We start from the raw sequence: 6,000 nt of genomic DNA, 5'->3' as shown, positions 1-6,000 counted from the left end.
CGGTCGGAACGTGGGAGGACGCCAACACCCAAGGCGAGGGTGTCTAGCCCGCAGAGATCGGTCCGAGGTCCGTGTTCGACTGACGACTGGAAGAAAGTCACATACGACGACGGCCGGACCTACAGAGAAGAAAGCCCTCACCTTCACGACAGGGTTCATCACAAAGATGACCATTCATCATCCCGCCAACACTCAAGGCGGGAGGGGACATCCAGGAGAGAGCGTGAACGGGGTCGCAGCCGAACGTCCGGCTAGGCGTGGGGGCGGACACGGGAGGAGCTCGATCAAAGACTCCGCGACCTGGATGAGAAGCTGGAAGGGTTGAAGAAGCAGACCAAAGGCGAGACACATTCCATACCTGGACAACACCCCTTCTCGGCAGAGATCATGTCACCACACTACCTTCCAGGTTTCGACTACCCACCTTTGAACTCTCACAGTGGTACCACCGACCCTAATGACCACATCAACTACTTTAATGGTATGATGACGCCGTATGGGGGTCGGACGTGGTATCTGTCGGGCATTCCCTGCGTCCCTCAAGGGAGCAGCCACATCATGGTTCTCCAGGCTACGATCGAGATCTATAGGCTCGTTCGCGAGCTATGCGGCGATTCGTCACCCGCTTCCAAAGCAAATCAATCGAAGAAGACCACCGTCAATCTACTAAACGTGGTACGAACCCCTGGGGAATCTCTCAGGAATACGTTACCAGGTTCACCAAGGAGTCCCTGGAGGTTCGAGACTTGGATGACCGACACACGACATGCAGCCCTAGCAGGAGGTATTAGGGACCTGGACTTGATCAAGGACCGGCACGTCATGAGACCAGGACTATGAAAGAGCTCCTGGAGCGGTGCAACGAGTTTGCAAATATGGCCGAGGTACTACAAGCTAGAACAAAAATAATCGAGGCCAAGCCTCAGGACAACAAGAGGTCGCACCCGATGACCGCAACGAGGGTAAGAGGTCAAGGACAGAGCGCCAACAAGAGAAGAGCGACCGCCCATCTAGGAGGACAGACCGCCGCCCGAGAGAAGCGAGAGGGCAAGCACCCTGAATTCACACCACTCGAACACCACCAGTCCCGATACTCATGCAGATCCGGGACCGTGACCTACCCATTGGCCACGACCCATGCTAGCAACGCCGGAGAAGCGAAACCCTAACAAATATTGTCTCTTCCACAAAGAGAATGGGCACGACACGGATGAGTGCTATCAATTGAAGAGAGAGATAGAACAACTGGTAAAAGCAGGAAGCTTGAACAAGTATGTGAAGGAGACGTGACAACCGCTCGAGGCCAAGGAGATAGAGGTCGCGACGGAGACAGAGTGGAGCCGAGACGAGAAGAAAGAAAAACAGATCGAGAGAGACCGCCCAGAAGAGCGGAGAGATGCCACGAACCTAGTGGCACCAAGGGACCTCCTATCCTCACCATACTTGGAGGACCAGGGCAAGAGTCCACCAGAAAAGCTAAAGCTCATGCCAGGTTCGTGGGAGTGGCAGAGAAGCCCAAGAAGATAGCCAAGATCGAGGCGGTGATCTCCTTCTCGGATGAAGACCTCGGAAGGACTAAACTTCCCGCATGAAGATGCCCTGGTAGTACAGGAGGTAGCCAATCGACTGTACGTGTCTTGATAGACATAGGGGCGTCGCTGACGTACTCTCCTTGGACGCCTATCGACAATTCGGGTTCGGGGACGACCGCTCAAACCAGAGCCCACTTATCTCCATGGATTCTCGGTGCCACCGCCTCCATCGGAGGTACCACGAGCTACCATCACCTTCGGGTACACCCTCAACAAGTAACCATCATGGTAAATTTCATGGTAGTCAAGTCCGTGGTGTCCTTCAACGGCCTCTTAGGGCGACCATCACTGTGCCCTTTAGAGGAGTCATATCACCACTTCACTCGAAGATGAAGTTCCCCACCGAGAACGGGGTAGGCGAAGTCCGAGGAGATCGTAAGAAAAGCAAGGAGTGCTACGCCACCTTCATGAAAAAGAATAATGGTAACACCCGTGGAATGGCACTCGCCTAGAGAGCATGATCAATGACCGAGAGAGATGAACCGACAGAGAGAAGGGAAGGCCGGTGGAAGACCTCATCCCATGGCCCCTCAGCCAGACGACCCCTCCAAGGTCGTTCAGTCGGCTCCTCGCTAAGCAAGGAACAGAAGAAGGGCTTGGACACCTCCTCCACGCGAACATGGATGTCTTCGCATGGTCGACCTCCGACATGCCGGGAATACCACGCTCCATAGCGGAACACCGACTACATGTCGATCCAACCAGGAAGCCCATTCAATGTAGTGGTGTAACTTCACCCTCGACCGACAAGCAACAATCAAGGAGGAGGTCGAGAAGTTAAGCCGATCAGGGTTCATCAAAAAGGAGAAGTTCCCAACCTGGCTCTCCAACGTGGTCATGGTACCAAAGCTAAGTAGGAAGTGGAGGATGTGTGTCGACTATACCGACACAACAAGGCATGCCCAAAAGATGAGTACCCACGCCCAGATCGACCTATTGATCGACGCCACCGCCGACCATGAGATGTGAGTTTCATGGACGCCTACTCCGGATACAACCGATCCTCATGTATGAGGATGATGAGTCTTACACCGCATTCCGGACGGAGAAAGAGAACTACTGCTACAACGTCATGCCGTTTGGATTAAAGAATGCAGGGGCCACCTATCGAGAGGATGGTCAACAAGATGTTCGAGGAGCGGATCGGGCGCAACATGGAGGTATATGTGGATGACATGCTCGTGAAAAGCATCCATGCCAACCAACACCGACCGACCTAGAGGTGGCATTTGCGGTCTGAGGAGGAACCAGATGAAGCTAAACCTCAAAGTGCGCCTTCGGCGTAACGTCGGAAAATTCCCGGGGTTCTTGGTCTCAATCCGTGGAATAGAAGCCAACCCAACCAAGATTAAGGCCATCAAGAGATGGCACCTCCTCGAACGGTCGTGGAAGTGCGGAGGTTAAATGGAAGGGTCGCCGCCCTTTCCAGGTTCATGTCACGATCGGGTGATAAGTGCTTACCATTCTTCAAAACATTGAAGAACCTCCGAAGCCCTAAAGATTTCACATTGACGGAAGAGTGCCAAAAGGCGTTCAAGAATTGAAGGAGTACTTAGAGAGCCCACCACCGCTGGCGGCGACCTAACCTAACGAAGAGTTGCGGCTCTACCGGCCGCCACCCCTCGGGGTCGGGATCTAGCATCGCAAGGAAGAAGACAAAGTCCGTGAGGCCCATCTACTACATCACCATGTCCCGATCGATGCAGAGACCAGGTACACTAGGATCGAGAAGGTAGCCTATACATTGGTAACGACGGCCGAGAAGCTACTCGACCATACTTCCAAGCCCATACCATCATAGTCCTCACGCACCTACCCCAAGAAGATATCTGCACGCATGGACATCTCCTGCGATTGATAACATGGGCGGTGGAGTTAAGTGAGCATGACCTCGGGTTCCAACCCAGACTGCCATCAAAGGCCAAGCCTTGGCGTACTTCGCGTTGAATGCACCTTACCGGAGACAGAGGGAGAACAGAGGGGGAAGAAGAGAGAGAGGTCAAGTGGCTACAGCCAAGAGGCTATGGCCAAAAGACCACGACCAAGGGCCACGGCCAAAGGGTTATGGTTGTCATCAATGGACGTCACCTATCAAAAGAGAGAGGCCAAGTGGCTACAGCCAAGAGGCCATGGCCAAAAGACCACAACCAAGGGGCCACGGCCAAAGGGCTATGGTCGTCATCAATGGACGTCACCTATCAAAAGAGAGAGGCCAAGTGGCTACGGCCAAGAGGCCATGGCCAAAAGACCACGACCAAGAGGCCACGGCCAAAGGGCTATGGTCATCATTAATGGACGTCACCTATCAATAGAGAAAAAAAAAAAAAAAAAAATTTCATGAATGGGTGCCCTCCGTCAAAGGCTGCTGTCCAAAAGCAAAGAAGAAGAGAGAGAAGGAAGAAAAATAAAAAGGGGGTCTTTGGCCATGGCCAAGGACCATTATCGACAAACCATGGTAGAAGTTTGAGGTTCGAGGTCCGAGGTCAGGAAGTTCGAGATGGTTCGAGTTCTAAGGATCGAGAATGCAATCTGTTGATGCACCGTCCAGGCTACCCAATGATGAACTCGTAAACCTGGCCAATGCAAAGTGTGCGTGGAGATATTACATGAGCTAACATGCCGGGAGAAGCAAGTTAATGAGATTGAGGAGGGGCCTAGCTAGATGGACCCTATACTCAACTACCTACGGGACGACGTCTTACCGTAAGACAAGGCCGAGGCAAGGAAGATCAAGACGAGAGCTGCAAAGTACACCGTCCCTAGACGGGGTATTGTACAAGCGGGGGCAACAGCACCACTACTTCGGTGCCTAGGACCCAAGGGGGCGAGTACGCCCCTAGCGAAGTCCGTGAGGGGATATGCGGAAGCCACATGGGAGGACGAGCCTAGCCTACAAAATCCTTCGCCGAGTGACTAGGGTCGACCACGAATGCAAGAGGAGGCCATCCAATATGCCAAGACGTGTGAGCAATGTCACTTGTTCGCCCAACCCCATCTACCCGCCACCAAGTGACATCAATCCTCAACCCCATACCTTTTGCTATGTGGGGACCGGACATCTTAGGCAACTTCACCGCACATGGAAAATAGAAAGTACCTGGTTGTCGCGATTGACTACTTCACCAAGCGGGTCGAGCTAAACCTTGGCCAAGATAATAGAGGCAGAGATGGAGAAGTTCGTCCGACGGCGTCATCTACGAGTTCGGGTACCATGGATCCTCATCTCGGATAACGGCAAACAATTTAACAACCCCAAATTCCAAGCATTCTCATCACAGCTACAACTTGACTATTGGCTTGTGTCGGTAGCATACCCATGAGCCAATGGTCGGTGGAGGTCACCCACGTAACACTACTTGGAAGGAGTCAAGAAAAGGCTAGAGGGAGCCAAAGCAAAGTGGGTCGAAGAGCTTGCCAAGCGTCCCTGTGGGCATACCGAACTACGATCTGGACACCCACAGGAGAGAGCCCTTCCGCCTAGCATATGGCATCGACGCATTGGCGCCAAGAGGTCTCGCGCCATGTCCCATAGGGTTCTGCACTTCAATGAACGATACTATCTCGACGGACTACAAGTAACCTAGACTTTATAGATGAGGTCCGTGAGAGAGCACTATTAAGGAACGTCGCCTACAAAGAATGATATCTTGCCATGTACTATAATGCCAGGGTCAAGGAAAGACTATTCTACCAGGGAGATCTAGTCCTACGGAGGGCAAGTGCATCACAGCCCACCAAGGCAGAGAAGCCGACCACCAACGGGAAGGACCCTACATAGTCTCCAAGCGGATACGTCCGAGGGACCTATCGCTTGAAGACTCCAAGGGGCAAGAAGGTAGACCGTACACGAAACTCATTATACTTGAAGAAGTACTATCAAGAAAAAGTAACAACAACAGAGTTTGGCACCACCAATAGTAGCAGTAGATGGCATTACGGTTTCAAGGATGAATTGAAAAAAATTTCGGGAATACTCTGCTTCTTCTACTACTCAACTAAGGCTTTATGCCTAAGGCGATATGCCAACATTGAGGCTTTATGCCTAAGGCGACATGCCAACATTGAGGCTTCGTGCCTAAGGCGACATGCCACCACCGAGGCTTCATGCCTAAGGCGCATGCCACCATTGAGGCTTTAAGCCTAAGGCGTCATGCCACCACCGAGGCTCTATGCCTAAGGCAACATGCCACCACCGAGGTTCTATGCCTAAGGCGTCATGCCACCACCGAGGCTTCATGCCTAAGGCTTTATGCCACCACCGAGGCTTCATGCCTAAGGCATTATGCCACCCCCGAGGCTTCATGCCTAAGGCGTCATGCCACCACCGAGGCTCTATGCCTGGCGTCATGCCACCACCGGGGTTTTAAGCCTAAGGCGTCATGCCACCACCGAGGCTCTATGCCTGGGC

Source organism: Telopea speciosissima, chromosome 3 (genome assembly GCF_018873765.1).
Source record: "Telopea speciosissima isolate NSW1024214 ecotype Mountain lineage chromosome 3, Tspe_v1, whole genome shotgun sequence".
Taxonomy (NCBI): domain Eukaryota; kingdom Viridiplantae; phylum Streptophyta; class Magnoliopsida; order Proteales; family Proteaceae; genus Telopea; species Telopea speciosissima.
This window is presented reverse-complemented; position numbering follows the sequence as displayed.